General features: G+C 46.3%; 1 long non-coding RNA gene across 1 annotated transcript in view; it reads right to left on the bottom strand.

The window, feature by feature from the left end:
- Nucleotides 1-23,979: 23,979 nt before the first annotated feature.
- LOC144099519 (uncharacterized) overlaps nt 23,980-25,934 on the bottom strand; it is a 48,278-nt gene continuing 46,323 nt past the window's right edge. Inside the window, exon 4 of the long non-coding RNA XR_013307420.1 lies at nt 23,980-25,235. This is a non-coding gene — a long non-coding RNA (uncharacterized LOC144099519). The remainder of the gene's footprint in view (nt 25,236-25,934) is intronic.

Raw genomic sequence — 25,934 nt, 5'->3', positions numbered from 1 at the left:
AGGAAGACCAGACTTTCTTGGCCTTATGATTATAGTTTTTTTTACACGACTCCAACAGCGTAAAGGTTTCAACAAATGAATCGTAAAGCGCGCTTTCAGAAGTGCGAATTAGGAACAGATCCCAGTCGAATTTTTCCAGTACGGAGTCAAGTCGAAGTCTGTCAATGACTTCGATTGTGTCCAATTTATCTTGCTTCATAGCCCTTAACCCAGCTTGTAGAAAAACACGACAGCCAACGAAGAAATGGTCCGACATTATTTGTTCTATAATAAGTGAACTGGATTCATTGTGTTCAAGGCGAACGTTCACGCGGTCAAGGCATGACGAAACTATTTACTACCGAACATTTCAACACGTGTGGGAAGGTTGATTGTGGCATCAATGCCGGCATCGGCAAGAGTGTTTAAGCAATCGACAACCAATTGTTTTTTAGTTTTTTAGTTTAAGCACCCTCTAGCACTCTTCGGAGCTCTTCCTGCTTAATTAATTTCTCAGCTTGGAGAATTTCAACTTCGAGCTGTTTTTTTTCCAGCTCCAGTGCCTGCACTTGTTCCTCAGACTTGTTTTTTTTTCTTGCTGCTGGAGCTGCAGCCTGTACATTTGCTCATTGAAAGCCTTTTTGCGGTCGAGTTCACCAAGTGTATGCTGGTGCTCTTCCTGCATCATCTGCAGGCGCACTGCATGTTCTTCACGAAGGAGACCAGCCCTGACTTCGTTCTCGTCCGTTAATGCTTTCTCCAAAAGGGCCATCCGCTCTCTAGGAGCCCTACTGTCACCAGCGCCACTGCTGCAGCAATGGTGCAGCTGGCATCTGCTCCAGAGGCAACTGTATTAGAAGCAGCAGCTGGCTGCACGATGGGCAACGACATGCTGTTGTCTTCAGTTGCCTCTGGGGCTGCCGCAACTGTCCCACTTGCTCCAGCAGTGGTCACTGATGGCCCCGAGTGCCCCCCAACAGGACTGCTTGGCTCCCAGTGGTTGTCTGCAATAAACAAAAAACGAAATATGTGGGAAAGGTACATCCAAGGTTATGAAACACTATCCATCTTGTTTGCTAGCTCCACGTGCAAGCTACAATGTAATATTGCTTTTTCTCATTACTTCAGATGCCATTCCTACATTAAAAAGCAATTGAAAACTGCTGCGTTATTGTGTTACAGTGCCATTGTTGTAAACACTATCGCAACTGCCAGCAAAGGAATCACACTTTCCTTTCTGAAAGGTGCTGTGTTGTAAAGAATGCGTGCACAGATGACAACAGCAACTAAATAAAAGCTGTAACAAAGATCTTGGCTTCACCTCTCTGCACTCTTCTATTTTTTGTTATGATTCTGCCTGCATAATTATTGCTCCACAGTTCGCCTGTGTGCAAAAGAACTGTCGTCAGTGGTGCTATCTTCAAAACCTCAGAAGCTGCCCAAGTTCATGCTACATATACAAGCTAAACAGCAGCCTACTATATTATAACAGGAAGGAGCACAGCCTGGACAGCAAATTTTGAAGACAACAGATCAATTACTGTGGAGTAAGATCCGTGCATACGAAGCTAAAACGTGCTCAAAAGAATGACCGGGTTACTTCTGTAAGCATTGCAAACAGACAAGCTGCAGTAATTATTTGGGACAAGAGTCCGCTACCTTACCTGATGATCATTGCGTCATGCAAGCATATCAAGGCATGGTACACATTTCAAGAAACTGCACGCAAACTAAAATTGTTTTAAAGCTGACAGTTGGGGAACTGATGCAAGAATGCCTAAACCAGATGCAAACACAGGAACCAGCCATATGTGAGAACGCTGCTACAGGTGTCGTCAGGGCTGCAGCGTTGTCAACACATGCCAAGTACCACACCAGTCAAGCTTACTCCCCACCACCTGTCACAGAAAAACAACACACCATTGACATGCACATATAGTGCCAAGGTAAACGTGTCCTCGATGTACAGGCGTTGCTTGGAGCAGCCTTCCCTTGCAATGCCCACTGATGAGCCTTTCTCTATTTGAAGAGGCGCTTGCAGCCCCACGCACAGCGCCTTTATGCAGTGTTGTTTTAAATTGTGCTCTACTGTTTAATACCCGTGAGAGATTCAACCATTTCTGTCCTGCACAGCATCCTAGGGTTATTCCAGTACATTACTGATGCAAAACACCCTACCTGTGAAGTCGAACTCCGTGTCACCTCCACCGTCGATCATGGGCTGCAGCAGCCTCACGACGGGCAGTGTGTGGACAGGGGGCAGGTCATTTGCCCCATCGCTGTCAAATTCATTGTATATCCTTGTGGCCATGTGTCCTGCCACTGCTCCCACCTGCTCGGTGAGAGGATCTATAGCAGCCGGTGCTGGCCCTCCCCCTGGAAAACAATGATTTAGCATACAGTGAAGCCAGCTTTTAAAAACAAAGTATTTCAGTCACAATATATCCTCCACCTCTTTTCCTTCCTGACGTTGATTGGAAAGCAGGTTTTTTAAACTGCTCCCATACAAAAAACTGTAGGACACACAAGCCTGTGTGTCCACGCGTACTCAAAAGGCTGGTTGCTCCCTGCGCATGACTCTGCTAGAGCACTGTTGACACAAACACAGGATGCATGTACTGTCCTCGCCAAAAGCAACAAGGGCTATCCTTGCCACTTCTCATGCTATCAGGATACCCTGTGGGGCATAGCTAAGGAGCACGCTCACGTCACGCAGGTTATCCTGGTTAACTGGCGACCGCGGCGTCACCGCTTCGCCGCCAGCCCGCTTTTTCCGCTGTCAGGGCAGCCTGGTTACTCCTGGCATTGATGGTTCATGCAATAAAGACGGAAGGAGCAAAAAGCAAGCAGCACATTTCGCAGAAAGCGCGATTTCAATTTTATCTGCGTGCCCTAGTGTTCCATAACAACGCATTCCAGCACTTGCCGTGTACCACCGGATTCACGCTCAGCACACTGAACTGTCACGCGTTAACGAATACAGATGATGCAGGCGAACAAAATGTAAACATGGCCCAAATGCGCCAATCGCATGCGATAGTCCGCTTACCGGTCTTGTGGCGCTCCCTCTTTTGCTTGGCATCCTCTTTCCACTTTTGTTTCATGTTGGCCCAACACTTTTTGAGCTGGAGGTGGTCGCGCCGCATAACACCGTGGTGTGAGTTGAATATCTTTGCCACCTCTTTCCACACTTCATTTTTTTTCGCTAAAGAGGCGACATCAGTTTTTTTGCACTCAAGGAACCTTTTGTGTTCATTCACCAGTGATGTGAGCAGCTGCTTCTCTTCCACTGTGAACTGCGGTGCCGCCTTGCGTTGCGGTGACGCATTATTGTCCAGCGGCGACAAAAGCTGGGACAAAGGTTGCTGGGACGGCTGGGTCATCTTTCGCGACCGTGTACGACACCAACACGATGAAAGCGGCGTGGATAGTGTGGACGGCCTGTTTGGCTACAGTTTGGCTTGGCTGATCACATGTGATCGAAGTTGCCAACCGAAGACATCATTTGCGCCATGAATGCCGAGACCACCGATTTGCAGCGCCCGTCGGAAGCATTTTTCTTCAAAACGCGGTCATATTACTTATGTGCCAGCGAATATTCGTCGAAATGTATACTTTTTTTGCCGTGTAACACGCATTCTGAAAATGAGTCCGTTGTTAATCTCGATCACAGACGCTCAATGTGCTCTTGAGTCGAAGCACGCCCTCGACTTGACGAAGCAAGCCAGCGTGAACGCCTATGAAACGCGCTGGCCGACTTGGGCGTTTTGAAGTCAGTTGGCTACTCCGCGCGGACTTCGCCAAAATAAAGTGAAGTCGGAGCCAAGTTACATCTCTGCATTCGGCGGTAAGTCACTCAAGTTTACAGTCGGTGTTTGCGGTCGCTCGAATGAAGAATGGAAAAATGTATTACACTTGTGGGCTATAGCACACGTGTCACTAATCACGCATCCATCATATCAAATATAATCAATGGTTTTTTTTAACGCAACAAGATGACGCCAAACCCGCTGCGGTGCTTGGTTCATAAAGTTTGTCAGTGTATTGCAGTAATAATTTTCTTTTGCACTCTTTTTCTCCTTAAGAAGCTCGCACAAGAATGATATTTCGGAGTGATTTCTGAATTTGTTTCGCCTCCTGCGTCTAACCCCCGAATGCAGAAAAGTAACTTGGCTCGAACTTAACTTCCATTGCTCCTTGCACTAAGCAACTCGCATATGTCACCCTCATTCGTCCAGTTCTTGAATATGCCAACATAGCTTGGTTTCCGTATGTGAATAACGATGTGACCATGTTAGAAAGCGTGCAGCGCAAGGCTGTTCGTTTCATATTCAACTGAACTACTGCATCTCGCAGGCCTTCCGACGCTGACTAACCGAGCCAAGGTACACCGCTTGAAGTTCCTATTTGAACTGCTTAACAATTCCTTTAAGATTGATCCCTTAGCCTTTGTTAGTATCAACCGTTCTAGAAACACACGCCACAAACACACTCTCACAATTAAGGAATTTTCGTGTAAAAACAACGCCTTTCTCTACTCCTTTTTTCCTCTCGCAGTGCGCGAGTGGAACAAACTTGATCCAGTAATTGCACAACAAAGCTCGCCTGAAAACTTTACCCAGCTTGTAGAAGAAGCACTATTGTGGCCAAACGCAGAGTCAAACTATTGTATGGTATCTGTGTTATTATCACATTGATCATTTTGCTTTCATTGTTTTGTTCTGCATTACTTGCATGTATTTTATGATCCTAATTTTACAAATTGTGTACTTACCATTGTTATTTATGTATTTTGAAACACAGTAAGTTTTCTGTTGCCTCTTGATTTCCTTGTACATATCCCTTGACACGTCCTGTATTAATGTAACCAGTCGATTGTGCCGCTCTCTCTGGTATAATTCTTTGTTAATAATACTGTAAAATTGTTTTTTTATACCCACCCCTGTTACAATCCCTCTGGGGATTGACAGTATACTTAAATAAAATAAATAAAAAAGTGAGCTCCATCGTGTTTCATAAACCAAACTCGGATTGAAGTGCGACTTGCAACCGGCTTCGCTCGATCCTAATTCGGTCCAACTTCAAGTCGGCTGAGGAGCTTGCTTGAAGCTGACTTCGTTGTATTTTCCAACTTGGCCACCTACCGATCGGACGTCGCGCGGAGGGTAGCTGCGTTCGAGTTCGCTTGCCATGCCATGGACGTAGTATTTTCTGAGGCCCATTCGTTGCCGAAGATTCCACGGCCAGCGTTACGAGATCGGGGGAACCCCATGGAGCTCTACGACGACGAGCAGTTCCTCGCCCGATATCGGTTCTCCAAGAACGCCGTGCGGGAGCTGCTCACCATGTTGCCCCTGCGTGAAAGTCCCGACAACAGGGGACAGCCTGTTCCTCCGATGCTGCAGCTACTCCTGGCTTTGAGGTTTTATGGGTGTGCCGCGCAGTTGGCAAGGTCACCTTGCTGATTACCAAGCACCTGCGCCCGATGCTGGTGCAGTTTCCAGCCGTCTCGCAGTTTGAAAGGCTGATGCGGAACTTCTATGAGATCGGTGAATTCCCTGGTGTGACCGGCTGCATAGATTGCACGCATGTCCGCATCAATAGCCCGGGCGGCTCAGATGCAGAAGTCTACTGAAACTGCAACGGCTATTTCTCCTTATCTAAACAGTTACGACTGTTCAGCTCATTTGTATTCGTTCGCGTCGTGTACGTCCTGTCATTTTATTTATTTCCCCGCGGTGCTACGAATGTACAGTCACAAGATTACTTGTCCGAAAGACGCGGGTTCGATCCCGGCCGCGGCGTTCACATTTCGATGGAGGCGAAATGCTGGAGGTCTGTGTACTGTGCGACGTCGGTGCACGCTGAAGAACCCCAGGTGGTAGAAATTTCCGGAGCCTTTCACTACGGCGTGCCACATAGCGAAATGTGTCTCTTCGGAATATGCGATCGAAGCCCAGCATTTTCTTTTAGTACTGCTTTATAATGTAGCTTCGTACTCCATGAAGAGTGTAGCTTCGTTCTCCACGCTTGTGATGGGAAAGAGGACTGCAGGTTCACATTATCTCAGCGTAAAAGGTCGAAGAAATAAACCCAGGCGGCATGTAGGAAAAAAAGGAAACTCTATTGTGAGAAACTAAGAGAAAAGGAGGTAAAAACACATAAACAGGAAAGCTGACAAAGAGAACACTCCCGACAGACAAAGGAAAGGTAGAAGGACAAAGAGGAAGCGTTCACTCAACGTTCGGCGGAACGTTCATCGTCCTGAGTGTGCTCTATGAAGGTGGTGCGTCGGGCGAGGAGGTGTGGCGGGGCGTTGGCGCAATCAAACCCTCAGGTCGACGCTCTGGTGGACGACAGGGTCAGGTGGTCCGGGCACGCCGTGGTGGCGAGAAAGGCAGCCCCCAGGTCTGGTAATCCGGGGATGCCGTGGTGGATTGAAAGGCGGCCCCCAGGTCTGGTAATCCGGGAAGGAGCGGAGAAGACCAAGCGGCCCGTGTTCTGAAGCTGCCGCACAGGAAGGGAACCGCGGTGCCTAGGTCTGGTGGGCCTGGCCCTCGACGACGGCTGTCCAGGTCTGGTAGCCCGGACGTCTGCGGCTAAGGCCCAAGTCTGGAAATTCGGGAAGCCAGCAGACCTTCCCCACGTCTGTCGCCGACCGCGTTCCAACCGTTCTCCCTTCCACGCGCTCTTCGCCACGTCTCCTTTTTTTTCTTCCCCTTGAGCGTCTTCGCCCGCCGCAGTGTGGCGCTAGCTTCTGACAAAGGCCCCCTTTTCAGAGTTTTTTTCCTTAGGAAAAAATGACAACGTGGGGCAGCGGCACACAAGACAGAAGTTGAAGACGCGACGAGAAGACACTGGTCACTGTTGAGCACGCATCACATCACCCCACACACGCACGATGAACGGCCCCAACGGTTCTGACAACCTCAGTTCGGACTAGAAAACACTGAACACACGGCAGTCAACCAAACATAAGGGACCACAATAGAACACAACAGGGGAAGCCCCGGAACACACTCACAAAACACGAATACATTGACCGTTATGTACCAGAGTTACAGAATGAGAACACTTCTGTCATTCATGCCCGGCTCAAATAGTCAGCACCGACATTCGCGGACCCTTTGATATATTCAATATGAAAAGTGTACTCTTGTAGTACAAGGCTCCAGCGCAACACCTGGCTGTTTAAGTGCTTGGCCTGAGCTAAGTATGCCAAGGGCTGATGGTCCGTTTGAATAGTGAACATGCGTCCATAAAGGAAGATGTGAAACTTGTCTACCGCCCAAACTAGCGCAAGACACTCTCGCTGTATAGCTGAGTAGCGCGTTTCTCGGGGAAGGAGCTGTCGACTCGCATAAGATACGGGTTGAAGGATGCCATCGTACTCCTGCAGAAGGACCGCCCCGAGACCGGTACCAGAAGCGTCCGTGCGGAGAATGAAATCCTTTGCGAGGTCAGGCGCCTTAACAGTTGGTTTGGATGTCAGGGCTTGTTTAAGCCTGTCAAAGTCCTGTTCTCGTTCTGGCGTCCACCGTACACGGTTGCCTTCCGTCTTCTGCGTTAACTTGACTAAAGGCTGAGCGAGATCACATAGCGGGGAATGAGACTGCTGTAGTAGCCAGCCAACCCGAGGAAGGACCGAACTTGCTTTTTGTTTCGGGTCTCGCGGCAAGTTGCAGTTTTGCCACGATAGCATCTACCGGCTGGATAGCTCCATCACCCAACGCGGGTGGCACCAATCTCGCATTTCTGAGGCTTGACTGTAAGACCAGCCGCTCGAATGCGCCGAAACAACTGTCAAAGTGCGCAAGTGTTGCTCCCAAGTAGCGGTTGCGACTAGGACGTCATCTATATAATGAACTACATCTGGAAGGGCTACTAGGAGTGATCTCATAAGGCGAGTGAAGATAGCAGACGCGGTCTTGATCCCAAAAGGCATATACCGAAATTGGTAGTGTCCTGACTGAGTCGAAAAGGCAGTAATAGGTCGAGATGTTTCGTCGATAGGAACCTGCCAGTAACTGTTTGTGAGGTCCAGCTTCGAGAAGTAGTTCTTAGTGCCAACGACCGCGAACATAATGTCCGTCCTCGGGATGGGTTCGGCGTCGGCGACGAGCACACTGTTAATACGCCGGAAGTCGACACAAGTGCGGTATGTGTTATCCTGTTTGTTCACAAGGACCAAAGGTGAATTGTATGGTGAGTGGGAGCGTTCCATGACCCCCAGCGCCAACATGTCACTAACTTCCTTTTCCACCACATTCCTCATGGCAAACGGTAGCGGGTACTGAGTATTGATAGGTTCCTTTGTCGTCAGATCCAAGCGGCATTGAAGAAGGTTGGTCCGCCCTGGAACCTCCGAGAATATATCACCGTGCGAAGCCAGCAGCGAGTCCAGCTGGGCCGCCTGGGAACTGTCTAACGCATTAGACCTTTTGATGGCTTCAATGCCGACACCCGGCTTCGCAGCGAAGGTAGGTATAGGTTGCTCCAACTCAACCTCTTCCAAGACGACGAATAACGACGCTTGGAAAACCGTCACCGGCTGACGCTCTTCATACTTTTTTAGCATATTGATATTAAAACGTTTTTTCGCGTGGCCGACCTCAAGCCAGTAATCAAAGTCGTTCTTCCTGCCGGTCACAATAAAGGGGCCTTTCCAATGCATTAGCAATTTATTTTGCGACGTAGGCAAAAGAACCAGCGCGCGATCTCCAACGCGAAGGTGCCGGCGGGTAGTGCACCTGTCATAATATAGTTTTTGCGACTTCTGTGCCTTCGCCAAGTTGTCATGCGCAAGTCGCAACGTCTCTTCTTGCCTCGCTCTCAAGTCCAGCACGTAGCCATATGTGGTTCTCGCTGACTCGCTTAGCTGGCCCGCGGTCCAGACCTCCTTGAGAATCGTCAGAGGTCCTCGAACTTGTCGGCCGTAAATTAATTCAAACGGGGAAAAGCCCAGGCTAGCCTGCGGTGCCTCCCGGTACGCAAAGAGCAGAGGCGCGAGGTAACGGTCCCAAGCTTTGGGCTGCTCTTGAGACAACTTGCGGAGCATGCTCTTTAACGTCCCGTTGAATCGCTCCACCAAGCCATTACACATAGGGTGGTATGGTGTGGAAGACAGATGCCTGATTGCAAGCATTCCATTAACTTCTCTCATTAACGAAGACGAAAAGCTCGATGCTCGGTCACAGAGGACCTCCCTTGGAAAACCAATCCGTGAGAATATTTCCAGAAGTCCCTCTGCCACCATGGCCGAGTCGATCGCTGGTAGAGGTATCGCGTCGGGATATCGTGTTGTGAAGTCCACCAACGTAAGTATATAGCGGTTTCCCTTGGATGAAGTGGGGTGCAACGGTCCAATCAGGTCTACAGCCACTCGCTCAAATGGTGTATCAATAAGCGGTAGACGACCCAGGGGGGCTCTCCCTATCTTCCCTTTGGGTAGTGTCCGCTGGCATGCGTCGCAAGACCTTACAAACCTCTTGATATCCGCCTGCACTCCTGGCGAATAAAACTCACCGAGCACCCTTTCAGTGGTCTTGCGGATGCACTGATGGCCGGAGAGAGCACTTTCATGCGCAAGTGCTAGGAATTGATTACGCAAATTTTGTGGTACCACAGCCTGCTGTATTGTTTTTCCTGGACAACACTGGAACGAACGGAATAAAATTCCCCCCTCGAAATGAAATGTATAGGCGGTGTTGTTCCTGCTTGGATAAGTCTTGCCAATTTTGCTCCGACACACATCCAGTGTGGTGTCCTCCTCTTGTTTCTTTTGGAAGGTGGGACTGGACACCTCCCACGCATTGAGGGATTCATCCCTGTGCGCCGGAGCAACCTTCGCCGTTCCCAGCATGGCAGAGTCTTCAGTCTCTCCCGTCCCCTCAGGGACAGTCAGATGTCTTGGCGGCCCCGTCCCGTTGATGGAAAATGGCTCTTAGCGCCTGGCACGTTCCCAATGATGACGTCGTACAGTGGGGTCTCCAAGCACCGAGCGATGGATTTGCCCGTGAAATATGGCGACGAGATGAGGATCTCCGCCTCTGGGACCTTCAAACTACTGCCATCCGCCAGGAGTAGAGTAGCTCTATCTCCCGTAAAAGCTGCTTCGGGAACCAGGTCCCTCCGCACCACGATACTGTTAGTGCCGGTATCACGCAAAACAGAAACCGGCTGCCCAAACAGCTCGCCTGCCTGCACAGGCATGCTGACATTGAATCCAGCTGGCCGGTAACCCACATCCACACTGGCGACATCAGGCCAAACTTCAACCAAGGGCCTGGAAAGATGCATACAACGGGCTGACACCTCGCTGTCTCCTGGGTTCTTGCGCCGGCAAGACTGTGCATCGTGCCCTTGCTTGCGGCAGACCATGCAGTACGGTTGTTTCGGCCGCGTCTTGCAGTCCGAAGCTTTGTGTCCCGCATTATCGCACAGAAAGCATCGCACCTGTGTCTTGAATCCCGGAGTACTGTCCCTCGACGTCCGACTGTTGGGTCCCACCTGCTCCTTGAAAATGAGCAAATTAGTTTGCCGCTGAGCCTCCATAAAATTATCCGCAGCTACTGTGATCTCGTCGACTGTCTTACATTCCCGTTCACGAATGAATATCGCAAGCCTCGCGTGGCAGTTGTTCAGAAATTCTTCGGTGACAATCATGTCGCGAACCTCCTCGAATGTTTTGCCACGACCACTCATTTCCACCCAACCATAAAAAAAAACTAAACAGTCTCGTAGCGTACTGCCTACCGGTCTCGCCGTCGTGGGGCTTACTGTGGCGAAATTTTTCGCGGTACCCCTCCGCGGTGAAACGGAACCGTTGCAGGAGCGCTAGCTTAGCTTTGGTGTAATCTAAAGAGGATTCTGGCGATAACCTTCCGAACACCCGAAGAGCTTGTCCCCCCAAGCATAGGCTTAACGCCGTGGCCCACTTGTCTCTTGGCCAACCTTGACCAGTGGCCACATGCTCAAATCGCTTGAGGTACGCGTCAAGATCATCGCGCCCTTCGTTGAAAACGGGAAGGAGTCCATGAGGGTTGATGGCCCCAAACGATACAGCCCTGGGAACGCTTGGTTCAGCATCTGCAAGTCGCTCACCGCCCTCCATAAGCCTCACTCGTAACTCAGAAATCTGAGCCTCTAATGCCATATCCCTCTTTGTGGCTTCACGCTCAGCCGCTCTTCGCGCACCTTGCGTAGCTCTTTCTCCACCCACGCACGTAACTCGGCGTCATGCAAGCCCATGCGCTCGCCTAAAGGAACCAACTCTGACGCACTCATGCTGAAGAAAAAATTTCGCTGATCACAGGGAAAAAAAAACATAAAACCTGCCGTATCCTGTCGCGGACGCCAAATTTGTGATGGGAAAGAGGACTGCAGGTTCACATTATCTCAGCGTAAAAGGTCAAAGAAATAAACCCCGGAGGCATGTGGGAAAAAAAGGAAACTCTATTGTGAGAAACTAAGAGAAAAGGAGGTAAAAACACATAAACAGGAAAGCTGACAAAGAGAACACTCGCGACAGACAAAGGAAAGGTAGAAGGACAACGAGGAAGCGTTCACTCAACGTTGGGCGGAACGTTCATCGTCCTGAGTGTGCTGTGTGAAGGTGGTGCGTCGGGCGAGGAGGTGTGGCGGGGCGTTGGCGCAATCAAGCCCTCAGGTCGACGCTCTGGTGGACGACAGGGCCAGGTGGTCCGGGCACGCCGTGGTGGAGAGAAAGGCAGCCCCCAGGCCTGGTAATCCGGGCATGCCGTGGTGGATAGAAAGGCGGCCCCCAGGTCTGGTAGTCTGGGAAGCAGCGAAGACCAAGCGGCCTGTGTTCTGAAGCTGCCGCACAGGAAGGGAACTGCGGTGCCTAGGTCTGGTGGGCCTGGCCCTCGACGACGGCTGTCCAGGTCTGGTAGCCCAGACGTCTGCGGCTAAGGCCCAAGTCTGGAAATTCGGGGAGCCAGCAGATCTTCCCCACGTCCGTCGCCGACCGCGTTCCAACCGTTCTCCCTTCCACGCGCTCTTCGCCACGTCTCCTTTTTTTCTTCCCCTTGAGCGTCTTCGCCCGCCGCAGTGTGGCGCTAACTTCTGACAATGCTCCATGATGAGTAGCACTACATTCTAGGCGCTATATTACCATGCACAATCACTGTGCAAATTCACCGCAAGGAAGGTTAGTTAATATGTTTCCAATGACAGTGCATGACAAAGTTGACAAAGCTTGACCACATTTTCGAGCTGTGGCATTAAATCAACGCAATATTCCTTTATACGTGCAGGTACCGGAAAGCCCACATAAAGACACGGAATGTAGTCGAAAAGGACATTCGGTGTCTGGAAGCGCCGCTTCCCTTGTCTGGATATGGGGCTACAGCACAAGCCGAAACGAGCTGCAGTGATCATCACAGCATGTGCAGCCCTGCAGAACTTATTGGGGATGGGAAAGTGATGTTTGTGAATGATGAGTGTGAATTTTTATTGCGCAAGGCCATCTGGGGCCAAAGAGTGCCATGGCACTGAGGTATTTTTCGTCTTAACAAAGTGGGGTCATATACATTTCGGAAGCGGCAAATTCTTGCTTTCTCGGCGTCTTGAAGGGCGACTTTTGTTTCGTCGTCTGGGCAGGGAACGTTCACCGACCTCTTCATACCCGTCGCAATCCATGCGGAACTAAGTCCGTCAAAGCAAAAGTGTTGAAAAAACATAGGAGCTCGTGAAACAGACCACGCAGTCCGCGCTATCACGCACGAGCACCGCCGGCACGAGCCTACTCCTACGAAAAATTCCCCAAGCTTTGTTTTGTTTCTTTTTTGCATCTCTGCATTCCTGTGTAAACCAAATTTTGTGATTCAGGTTTACTACTCCAGATGACCGAGGAATTGCCAGGCGTGCAGCTGTTAAAATGCAGTTCGTAATTGCTTCATTCAGTTCGTCTATGCTGAGGTCATCTGAAAATATGCTGAGGTCATCTGAAAATATTTTATCTAAGCTGGCCCTTTCTCTAAAAAGTTCCCAGTCGGCTAATTGTAACTTCCACCGTCGTGGTTTCGTTGGGGTGACTAGTGGTGGGGATGTTAGGCTTATTGATACAGGGAGGTGATCGCTGCCATATGGGTTATCGATGACATCCCATTTAAAATAACAAAAGATAGAAGGTGAAGTAAAAGTCAAATCTATGCAACTCATTTTTCCCGTGCTCGGAGAGCAGTATGTATCTTTGCCGGTGTTAAGAAGGCAGACATTATTACTTAGAATAAAATCTTCTAAAATACGACCTCTTGCATCAGTGTGTGCACTGCCCCAAAAACCGGAGTGGGCATTAAAATCACCAACTAGCAGATATGGCTCCGGTAGCTGTTCTAAAAGGGATTCTAAATCATGAAGTGTTACTGTTAGGTGCGGTTCAAGATACATGGTGCATATTGTGAGTGTTTTAAAATGAAGAATGGTGACTGCGACGGCTTCGTATTTGGTTTTAAGTTTGATCTCGCGGGTTGCCACACCATTCTGGATGACAACGGCAACACCTCCAGACAGTTTGCTTGCTTGCTCTCGGTCACACCGAAAGATATTGAACTTGTTTAAAATATTTTTTTGTTTTGGACCTAAGTTGGTCTCCTGTAAGCACAAAGCCACCGGGGACATTGTGTTTAAAAGCTCTTTTATGTCAGGGTAGTTATTTATTAGTCCTCGGCAGTTCCACTGTATAAGGAATGCCATATTTAACTAGTGTAGTTAAAACTTAGGGTACCGGTTTTGGGGGTGCCAATACCGGGGTCTTTTTTTCTTTTTCGCTCCAGGGAGCTGTGCCTCTGCTGCAGCAAAGGCGAGTTCTGAGTTGTGTCCATCGCCTCATTGGAGGCTCTGGACTTCCGCGGTGAACCCGCAGGTGTACGGTTTGTGGGATTCTCCCGACTTGGGGAAGCCTTACGGGCGGCCGACTGAGGGGCCGGCGGGCCCTTGCTCAGAGGTGGCAGGGCAGCCTTCGCTGCGTCTGCCGGGGGCGGGGGTGGCCCTGCCTCAGGCATTTCCTGGGCAGTGGCCGAAGCCTGGTGTGGTGTGCCGCCCCTGCGCACCACATCGGCGAAATTTGTTTTTGCCGTGAACTGGAAAGCTGATGGGAGTCTTTTTCGTGCTTCTTGGTATGTTACCACACAGGAGATGCGTATACTATGTCACTCAATTGCTTGTACATATATTTTGCGTAGTATTTCTTTTTTATCCCTTTTCCGAGTCCCGTGAACCTGCTTAGGTTTTTTGTTAAGATTTGAACTTTATCTTGTATGTATTTCAAGCGTGGTAAAAATGACATTTTCCTGTCGAATATTACTCCAAGAATTTTCAGTTCGTTTTCAACTTTGAGTTTAGTCGTATCCATTTTTATATTTGGGGGATGTGAGCCATAATCCTTTCCAATTGTCAGTATTTTCGATTTCTCAGGATTAAATTTTAAGTTGTGTGTATTTCCATAACCGCTTATTTTATCTAGAATTTCATTTGCTTTTGTTTCCAAGTCTTTCCGCGATCTATATTTAATAGTAATGATAATATCATCTGCAAATGCTTGCATGTGAGTTTCTGGTGGTTTCTGTATATGAAAAATATCTTGCAATGTTAAGTTCCAAAATAAAGGGCTTAGTGGAGAACCTTGTGGTGATCCGGTATTTAACTGTTTCTCTATAATACTTGTCTGAGTTTCATATATAACTTTCCGATGTCTTAACATATGTTCAGTTACTTTAAATAAATTTTTATAGCATTTTAGTCTTTTAAGTTTTGTACATACGATTTTTGGTTTGATTGAGTTGAATGCATTTTTAATATCTAGTGAAATAATTGCTATGCCGAGGTGATCCAATTTTGCTTGTCTTTTTCGTTTTTAATTTCTTTTAAAGCAGTTGTAGTTGAAGTTCTGTGCTTAAACCCATATTGGTGTTTCTCAAACAGATTATTTTTATGTAGATAATGATATATTTTATCTTTAATCAGTTTTTCGAATACCTTTCCTAGTATTGAATTGATTGCTATAGCACGAAATTTCTTCATTCCAGTCTGTTTTTGGGAATCACTTTTTGGTATTAATACTATTCTACAAGTTCTCCATTTTTTGGAAAGTATCCTATCCTCAGGCAGGAATTAAATAGCATACAAAAGTATTCATTTTGCTTTTTATATAGAGCTTGGACAAAGTCAGCATTAATTTTGTCCGGACCTGGTGCCCCGGCGCCTGCAGCTTGCAGGCGTCGCGACGGTGAGTGGCGACACCGCGGGTTCCCGAGCATCCGCAGGGACATCCCCGCAAGGGGATGATGGTGAACTGTGCATCACCACGGACCCGAGCACCCGCGCCTCGCCGTGCGTGGCATCGCCGTGTCCGGGGAAAAGGGGATCCTGGTGGTTGAGCCGATGCCGAGCGTTTGGACCCTTAAGGCCCCTTGGCAAAGGCAACACACCACTTTGGCCCCAGCTTCCTGCAGACGGCTCCTCCGGCCTGACCCGACCGGGGGGAATCGGCAGTCGCCTTTTCCTATCCTCCTCTCCATCTTTCACTTTCCTATCTCTGTCTCACAACTCTCCTATATCCTACTCACTCCTTGGTTTTTCCTGTTTTCCTGGCGGCGAGGGTTAACCTTGTGTGACCAACTACCCTGAGTTGAGTCATATTTGGTTATAGTTGAGGTGTACAGCTGGCGTGGGCAGGACTTGCTTTCAAGTTCCGGTCCCGTCCCCTTGTTGGACTCCGTGCTGGGTGGCTGGCACCATGACCGAATAACTAAATTTTCTTTATGGCTCCCCCCCTTTCAAAACCTGATCGCTCTCTGAAAAGAGGGCGGAACGAAGCAACAGACTTTTTCCCGAAAAAGAAAACAACCTTCCCAAAGTTCCATGTCATACATAGTACAGTAGAAGGAAAACAGGCGAGAATACTATCACCCTTTCTTGTGTCGAAGTGCCTAACAGATGCACTGGGCCCCGGATATAAGCTATCGAAAATGGCCAGTGGCGACTTATTACTAGAAATCCGTGACCATACCCAAAACTCCAAGATCTCAGACATTCTCTCTATTGGAGACATCCCAGTCTCCATAACAGCCCACAGATCCCTCAATACCGTCCGTGGTGTCATCTCAGAAAACGACTTCATTCATCTAACAGAAAAAGAAATGCTAGAAGGTCTCAGCGACCAAAATGTCACAGATGTCTATCGAATTAAAATCCGCAAAGACAACAAAGAAATAGATACTAAACACCTGGTACTCACATTCAGCACAAGCACATTACCTGAAACCATCGAAGTCGGATATCTTAAAGTTAATGTCAGGCACTACATTCCTAACCCACGCAGATGCTTCAACTGTCAGAGATTCGGGCACGGCTCTCAGAGTTGCCGCGGCCGCAAAACCTGTGCGAAATGCGCTTCTAAGGACCACAATTCAAGGAATGTGACGCAGCACTGCGCTGCGCAAATTGCGAAGGAGACCACGCTGCGTACTCCAGGGCGTGTCCGTCCTGGAAAAAGGAGAAAGAAATTATCACCATAAAGACCAAAGAAAACATTTCACTTAAAGAAGCCAGGAGACGTTTTGCACTAACCAACACATTCTCGTTCACAGCGAAACCAAACTTCGCTGATGTGGTGTGCAGGGGCGTAGCACCACACAGCACTCCTGCACCTGCCGAGGCCACTTCCACCGAGCCTATGGCAGGGCCATCCACGCCCCAGGCAGGGTCAGCGAAAGCTGCCCTGCCATTTTCACAGCAGGGAGCGCCGGTCCATGGGTCGGCATCCCGCAGGACTTCCCCCCGTCAGGGGAGGCCTGAAACTAACACAACCGCGGCTGCGCGGTCCTCCAGCACCTCTGGCGAGGTGATGGATACAACCCCCAGTCCGCCCGCTATGCAGCGGCGGAACAGCTCTCTTGAGCGAAAAAAAGACAGACCCCTCATAACAGGCCCTGAGCATAAGTAAACGCCTTAGCGTTCTCACCCCAAAAATAAACATGGCTTTCTTAATTCAGTGGAATTGTAGAGGAATTATTCGGAACTACAGCGACGTAACACATATTTTAGGGTCAATGTTACCCACAGTTTTATGTCTTCAGGAGACCAATCTTGGTCCACAACATGTGCATATCCTTAAACATTATAACATTTTTAGACGCGATCGCGAGCAGGCAAATCGACTCTCGGGAGGTGTCGCGATTGTCCTTCAAAGCGGCGTCCCTGCTCAAGAAATCAAACTTTACACAAAACTTGAGGCAGTTTCAGTTAGCGTCGTTACCTACAAAACAATAACAATTTGCTCTTTATATCTCCCCCCACACATCACATTAACAATACAAGATTTAGAAGGCCTGATCAATGAATTGCCGGAGCCATATCTGATAGTTGGCGATTTTAACGCTCACTTCCCGTTTTGGGGAAGCGAACGCTGTGACTCTAGGGGCAAAATTATCGAAGATTTTCTACTCTCAAATAATGTCTGTCTTTTAAACACAGGAAAGGCCACATATTGTTGCCCAAGCTCAGCAAAAATGAGCTTCCTTGATTTAGCTTTCACATCACCGTCTCTTTTTACCGATTTTAAATGGGATGTTTTAAATGATCCTCTGGGAAGTGATCACATACCCACTGTCATCAGGCTCTCGTCTTCCACTCCAGTCATCCCCACAAGACCACGGCGCTGGAAATTTCACCTCGCCGACTGGTCACTTTTTACAGAAAGTGCCACTCTAGATAAAGAATTTTCTGAAGACCTCAGCATAGATGAAATTAATGAAAGATTTACCACATGCATAATATCTGCTGCAACACTCGCTATTCCACAAACAACAGGACTCGTACAGAAGAAACACAAAGTATGGTGGACAGAAGAATGTACATTTGCAAAAAAACAGCAAAATAAAGCATGGGGCACCCTGCGCCGGTACCACACTGCAGAGAACTTACTCATTTTTAAAAGGGCCAAGGCGAGATCGCGGTACGTGCGCAGGAATGCTGAGAAAACCTCCTGGCAGAAATATGTGTCCTCTATAAATAGTTCAATACCATCAAAGAAAATGTGGGACAAAGTTCATAAATTCACTGGTGACCATACTTCCTTCACACTTCCGCTTTTGACAACACCCGGTACACAAACATCGTTGGAAGAACAGGCCAATTTATTGGGCGAGCACTTTGCTGAAGTCTCAAGGTCATCCCACTACACAAGCACATTCCAGAAACACAAAGCTATAGCTGAAAAACAAAAACTTCCATTCGGAACACGCATACAGGAAGACTACAACCAGCCCATTACACTCCAGGAATTAAATAGAGTATTATCTTCCGGTAAAAAGACAGCACCAGGCCCAGACAATGTGCATTACAATATGCTTGCCCATCTCTCTGATACAGCCGTACAGGCACTGTTAAAATTCTTCAATAAAATATGGATGACTGGCAGAATACCTGAGGAGTGGAAGAAAGCAGTAATAGTACCTTTTCTGAAACCCGGAAAATCACCAACAAGTCCTGACAATTACAGACCAATATCCCTCACCAGCTGCATTGCTAAATCTTTTGAAAGTGTAATAAACGTTAGACTCACCTTTGTACTCGAATCTCGGCAGCTATTAGATGTTCATCAATGTGGATTCAGAAAAGCATGCTCAACCACCGATCACCTTGTCCGCCTAGAGAACACCATACGGGAGGCGTTCATCCACAAGCAGCAGTGTATCGGGGTCTTCTTCGACATGGAGAAGGCATACGATACCACGTGGAAGTTCGGCATCCTCCGCGACCTAGCAGAGCTAGGTATCCGAGGCAGGATGCTGAACTGCTTAAACGACTTCCTGGCTAACCGCACATTTAGGGTCCGCCTAGGAACAACTCTCTCCATGACTTTCACCCAAGAGAATGGCGTACCCCAAGGTTGCATTCTAAGCCCGACACTCTTCGTAGTAAAAATGAATTCGTTAGCCAAAGTAATACCCAAGTCCATAATGTATTCGGTTTATGTAGATGACCTACAGATAGCATGCACCTCCTCCAGCATATCGTCCTGCGAGAGACAAATACAAATCAGACTAAATAAACTAGCTGCTTGGGCAGAGATAAATGGGTTCAAGTTCTCTCCTCAAAAAACAGTAGCTGTTCTGTTCTCATTGCGACGAGGCCTACAATTCAATCCCAACCTATACTTGAATCAAGCCACACTACCAATTAAACCAGAACATAAATTTTTAGGACTCACTTTTGACAAGAAACTCACATTTCTACCACACATTAACAACCTTAAAAAGAAAGCATCCCAAGCCCTCAATGTATTAAAGGTGCTCTCGCGAAAACGGTGGGGGTCCGATAGAACATGCCTATTACACATCTATCGCTCTCTGGTACGCTCCAAGCTGGACTATGGGTGCATAGTATACGGTTCAGCAAGAGCATCCTACTTGAAAAGACTGGACCCTGTTCATAATCTTGGTCTACGACTATCAACTGGAGCATATAGAACATCCCCGGTAAACAGTCTTTATATTGAAGCTAATGAGCCTGCACTAGAGGATAGAAGAGTCACACTGACATGCGCATACGTCCTAAAAACCCGTACTCCTCCTAAACATCTCTGCCATCCCATTGTTACCAAGTGCCCATCCAAAAGATTATTTAACAATAAACCACAATCCATCCGGCCACTAATAATGCGCTTTGAAGATAAATGTGAAGAGTTAGGAGTACTGGATGCCCCCTGCCGAATATTGCACAAAAATATGAAAATTTACCACCATGGTACAACCTGCCTTCAGTGTGCGACTTCACACTGACACACATACATAAAAAGGAAATGCCACATCAGCTCATACTACAAGAATTCTTTGAACTACAAGAAAAATATGACACCTTCACTGAATTTTACACTGATCGGTCAAAAACAGAAAGTCATGTTGGATGTGCAGTAATTCAGGACAAAAATGAAAAAATGATACGACTGCCACAGTATGCATCGGTTTTTACTGCCGAGAGTTATGCAGTCTTTGTAGCCGTAGACCAAATAGTAAAAGAAAACATTAAAAATAGCGTCATTTACACCGATTCACTGAGTATGCTCAAAGCGCTGCACTGTAGAAACGCCGCTGAACCCATTATAGGAAACATCATACATAACATAATTAAAATAAAAAAAACAAAATAACATTATATTCTGCTGGGTGCCCAGCCATGTTAGAATTGTAGGTAATGAGAGAGCAGATGCATGCGCAGCACAAGCTCGAATTGATCAAATAAAACAAGATAACTTACCACACAGAGATTTTTTGAAATTAGTGCACAGTAAACTCAGAATTAAGTGGCAGGCTGCATGGGAAGAACAGGCAAACAACAAACTGCATTCTATAAAACCCGTTTTAGGAGAATGGAAATCATGTAGACATCAAGAACGTTTTACTGAAGTTATTTTATGTCGGCTACGCATTGGGCACACACACCTTACACACAACTTTTTACTGACAAAACAAGACAAACCTCTCTGCGAAATGTGCGGCGATGTACTCACTGTAAACCACATTTTAATTTCATGTAGAAAACTGGAACAACTGAGAAAAAAATATTTTACAACACTCTACAGTGAATACATCCCATTGCACCCCAAGTTGCTTTTAGGTGATCAAGCACTGGTTGATCTTTCAAGTATTTTTAAGTTTCTTAATGAAGCCAATGTTTTAAACAAACTATAGGTAAAAAAAGTGTAACATTTAACAAGAACATAACCTTGTGTTTGGCGCATCATAGCCATAGTTGCTTTTGCGCCATTAAAATCAATATAACTAACTAACTGTCCGGACCTGGTGTTACGTTGGTTCTTAGATTTTTAACTACCCCTTCGATTTCAGCTGTAGTAAACTCTTTATCATCTATCATGTTTCCATAGCCTTCCTCTGTTTCTTGTACGGGATTTACATCTTCTCTTCCTTCACTGTCCTCTGTTTCAAACAGCGTGTGCAAGATGTATTCAATCGTCTCGTTTAAGTTGCTTGTTTGTTGACCATCCGGTTTTACTAAACTTTGGATCTGGAGTGGTACCTTCAACTGTTTTCTTGCTATTTTATAAGGCAGAGTAAAAGGATTTTTCTCTATTTTTTGACAGAGTCTATTCCAACTCTTATCTTTTGCCTCTTGTAGCATATTGTTATATACTGTATGTTCTTTGTAATATTGCTTCTTAAAAACCTCTCTCGTTTCACCTTTTGCTCTTTGATACCTTCTCCTCATTGCTCTTACTCTTTCTTTCTACTTCCAGATTTATTGACCACCATGGATTTAGTTTATGTTTACTTTCCTTTAATTTTGTCTTGTATTTGTTCTGTAGTTTTTCAAATTTTTCGTATAGCTCTTCTACATTATCATCGATCATTGTTGATGATTGCAAGTTAAATGGTCCTTGAAACCACCTATCGTTAATTAGTTCCTCAAGAATTTTTTAGTTTGCCTTCAAAGTAAGGTGATATATTTCTGGTTGTTCCACTCTTGAGACAGTTATTTGTATGTAGCGGTGATCACTGTAGTTAATTTCCTTGAGAACTTCCCATTTACTGATTTCTGTTTGAAATGACTGATTTACTATTGTAAGGTCGATCCAACCTTGTGCTCGAGATGTCTTGAAGGTTGGTGGTGAATCACTTTCATTTAATAATACTAGACTATTTTTAAATGTGAATTCAAGTATGTCGTCTCCTTTGCTGTCATTTTCCTTACTTCCCCATATTGTGTTTTTTGCATTAAAGTCACCCATTATAATAATGTTCTCACCTTGCCATTTCGCTACTTCTGTGTCTATTGTATTGATGATCGGGGTTATGCTGTCACTCGGTGGACAATAACAGTTAATTATAACAAATGATTTATTCCCCTTAATTATCCAAGGTATCACTATGTGGCTGGTGATTTTAATTGGAAAAACTTGTATGTTGACGTCATGTATAATTATTGCTGTTTTGGGATTATCTGTTGATGCTATTATCTTATGTTTAACTGGGAATGGTATTCTCTGATTATTATGGTGGTATGGTTCCTGTACCACCGAAATAGCATGATGATTTTCTTCAATAAAGTCCCTAAGTGCCTGGTTTGCTTAAACGCATGTGCTAAGTTGACTTGTATTATTTTCAGAATACTATTGTCTTTTGCTTGTTGCGTTTGGTCCCCCACTGTTAAGACTCGTTGAGTTGTACTGTTTGAAGTGTTTGGTTTTGAAATGTTCTTCGCCATGACGTGGCGGGGTCTTTAGGCAAGCCTTTGTATGATCTTTGCCTTCTCTTCTTCTTCATGTATACAGGACATGTGAAGGACCACATTGAGTGGTGAAGCTCCTCCTCCGGCACACCTGCCTTATGACATACCGGGCAGAATGTTTGGAGCTCACAGTCTCTGGCCTGAAGGCCATGTTGCCCACAGTTATTGCACCTTGGATCTTCCTGGCAACCAAATGAGCTGTGCTACAATTACTGTTGTGCCATTCCTGCCTTGGTATTTCTCTTTAAACTCTATGTCGTCTGAGGTGCATTTCAGATCGTTTTGATGGATTATCCGCTCTGACACTTCTTCTTCCTGGATATCATTCTCTATGCCAACGAGCTTCAGTTCGAGTCGGCGTCCTTTTGGTTTTTTAACTTCCAAGCATTTCAACTTGTCTTGCACTTCTATATAGTCCTTCAATCGGTTCAGGGAGTCTGAGTCTGTGGACGTGACGATGACCCCTTCTCTGCCAGGCCTCAATGTGGTATCCTTGATCCTGAGATAAGTTGGATCAATTTCCTTTCTGATGACATCCATTACTTTCCCTTTTGTCAGGATTTTTGACGTCACAATCATTGCGATTGTTTCTGTACTTTGGGTTTTGTTGGGGATGTGCCTTTCGTCTGAAGGGTTACTTCTGCATAGGTCTGAGCAGAAGCTTTTTGCTTGTGCAGTTCATCAATCTGCCTTCTCAAGAATTGATTTTCATGGGTTGTTTCCAGCAGGAGTGCTTTCAATTTGGACACTTCAGTCAATGTGACATCGAGGTGATCTGTTGTCATTTCGTCACCATCAGATCTGTTTGAAATTCCCACAAAGAGCTCATGATATGCTGGTCTATCCGTGCCATGTTTTGTGTCAGCTTCTTAATGACAGTGGAAATCTCGTTAATCCATTCATGCGCGTCACTAATTAGATGACGATACATTTGGCTATTTTATTTTTTTATTTCGCGGTCCTCCCCTCCTCCCGCCAGTGTGGCATTAGGTGTCCCACCGCGCCGCCAACTATGCCGCCTGTTTTATTGAATCAAGGCTCGATACATAGAAAAGCGCAATAGTACAGAGATGGGCAGTACTACACAAAAAGAGGAACGGGAGGATAACGCATTAAATACTGCATTTGGGCAGTATTACACGATGTCCGCTTTCGCGGGGAGCGATTAAGGCCGCGGACGCCTACAACACCACTTCACGCACTGTTGAGCGCGGTCATCTTCTGATGGGTGCGGAAGGCCTGCAGCCCCCCCTGGAGGCAGCGTAGAGTCATGATGGTAAAGTCGCAATTCGCCAGGCCAAGGCTCCGCAGGGCGTCGACACTGGGCTTTGCCCAGCAACCCCTGAAGGAGACAGTCGCTGTAGTGACGATGACCGGACGATCCGAGATCTGAGCATGAAGGTCTTCTCCAATGTATTTTGCTCTTTTAGCTTGATGTGCATCGTCGAGGGAGACATTAAGACCCACCACTTGGACGTCAACGATGACAGACTGGCCCTCCCTTGTGAGGACCGAATCCGGGATCTGGCGCCCTTTCGTTGTGGTGAAGACAGGTTCCACTCGAACGGTCCTGTCTTTCTCTCGAAGAGAAAGATTGTTTAACAATAAACCACAATCCATCCGGCCACTAATAATGCGCTTTGAAGATAAATGTGAAGAGTTAGGAGTACTGGATGCCCTGCCGAATATTGCACAAAAATATGAAAATTTACCACCACGGTACAGCCTGCCTTCAGTGTGCGACTTCACACTGACACACTTACATAAAAAGGAAATGCCACATCAGCTCATACTACAAGAATTCTTTGAACTGCAAGAAAAATATGACACCTTCACTGAATTTTACACTGATGGGTCAAAAACAGAAAATCATGTTGGAAGTGCAGTAATTCAAGACAAAAATGAAAAAAATGATACGACTGCCACAGTATGCATCGGTTTTTACTGCCGAGAGTTATGCAGTCTTTGTAGCCGTAGACCAAATAGTAAAAGAAAACATTAAAAATAGCGTCATTTACACCGATTCACTGAGTATGCTCAAAGCGCTGCACTGTAGAAACGCTGCTGAACCCATTATAGGAAACATCATACATAACATAATTAAAATAAAAAAACAAAATCATAACATTATATTCTGCTGGGTGCCCAGCCATGTTGGAATTGTAGGTAATGAGAGAGCAGATGCATGCGCAGCACAAGCTCGAATTGATCAAATAAAACAAGATAACATACCACACAAGGATTTTTTGAAATTAGTGCACAGTAAACTCAGAATTAAGTGGCAGGCTGCATGGGAAGAACAGGCAAACAACAAACTGCATTCTATAAAACCCGTCTTAGGAGAATGGAAATCATGTAGACATCAAGAACGTTTCACTGAAGTTATTTTATGTCGGCTACGCATTGGGCACACACACCTTACACACAACTTTTTACTTACAAAACAAGACAAACCTCTCTGCGAAATGTGCGGCGAAGTACTCACTGTAAACCACATTTTAATTTCATGTACAAAACGAACAACTGAGAAAAAAATATTTTACAACACTCTACAATGAATACATCCCATTGCACCCCAAGTTGCTTTTAGGTGATCAACCACTCTTTGCTCTTTCAAGTATTTTTAAGTTTCTTAATGAAGCCAATGTTTTAAACAAACTCTAGGTATAAAAAGCGTAACATTTAACAAAAACCTAACCTTGTGTTTGGCGCATCATAGCCATAGTTGCTTTTGCGCCATTAATATCAATATAACTAACTATTATGCATAATGGTTGGTTAACAGAATAGATGATTATGTCGGTAGTTACAATATGATGGATAAGGTGTTGACAAGCTTTCTTCTCGGTCTGATCTAACAGGTGAATTTTGTTATCTAATTGAAGTTCTGATGTAATCTTCTGATCTTGATATTCCTGGTCTTTTGGTCAGGTGTGTCCGGGGGTAGATGGGGTGGAGAATTCGAGGTCCAGTGGGATTCTGAAATGCTAATAAAAGGTTTTAGTGGCCTGTAGTGGTGAGTTCTTTTCATTATCTTTTGTGCTCTGATTTCGTGAGCTATTAATTCGTTCCCTCAACCTCTCCGCTCCGCTCCCCCATGTTGCCGGTTCCTAGGAGCCGCCGAAGAGGGAGGATGAGAAGGGGGAACGAAATAAAGAAGAAAGGAAAAAAAAAACAAAAACAAGAGAGACTGAGAGTGGTGATAATAATCATATTAAGAAGAATTGTAGTAGTAATGAATGAAGTGTCTAAACGCAAATATACCCGTATACGTTCAATAAGGTAGAGATATATATACGTGCCCATATGCATACTCGACCACGCGCGCATGCCAAAAAAAAGAAATAAGGGAAAATAGAGAAGAGGGAAAAGGATTAATAGAATATTTACACATACACACACGCATATACGTACACGTATGCATACATATATATATGCACATATATGTATCCACACACACCGATACATACATGTACACTAGCACACATGTACCCACAATTATACATAAGAGAGTCGGGTTAATCATTGCGGTTGTTTGTGGGTGCTATGGGATGGCAGTATTGGTGAATTTGGGATCCTGATATCAGTGGGTGGGCGTGTCATGGTGTAACCGGTGGTGTGGGGTTGCGTGTTGTATTTTGACATCTAACCTTTCGTACTGCTAAGATTTATTAAGCCTATTCATC

This window comes from Amblyomma americanum, chromosome 7, assembly GCF_052857255.1.
Source record: "Amblyomma americanum isolate KBUSLIRL-KWMA chromosome 7, ASM5285725v1, whole genome shotgun sequence".
In the NCBI taxonomy this organism is placed as follows: Eukaryota; Metazoa; Arthropoda; class Arachnida; order Ixodida; family Ixodidae; genus Amblyomma; species Amblyomma americanum.
Note: the sequence above shows the minus strand (reverse complement) of the source record. Positions and strands in the feature narration are given on the sequence as shown.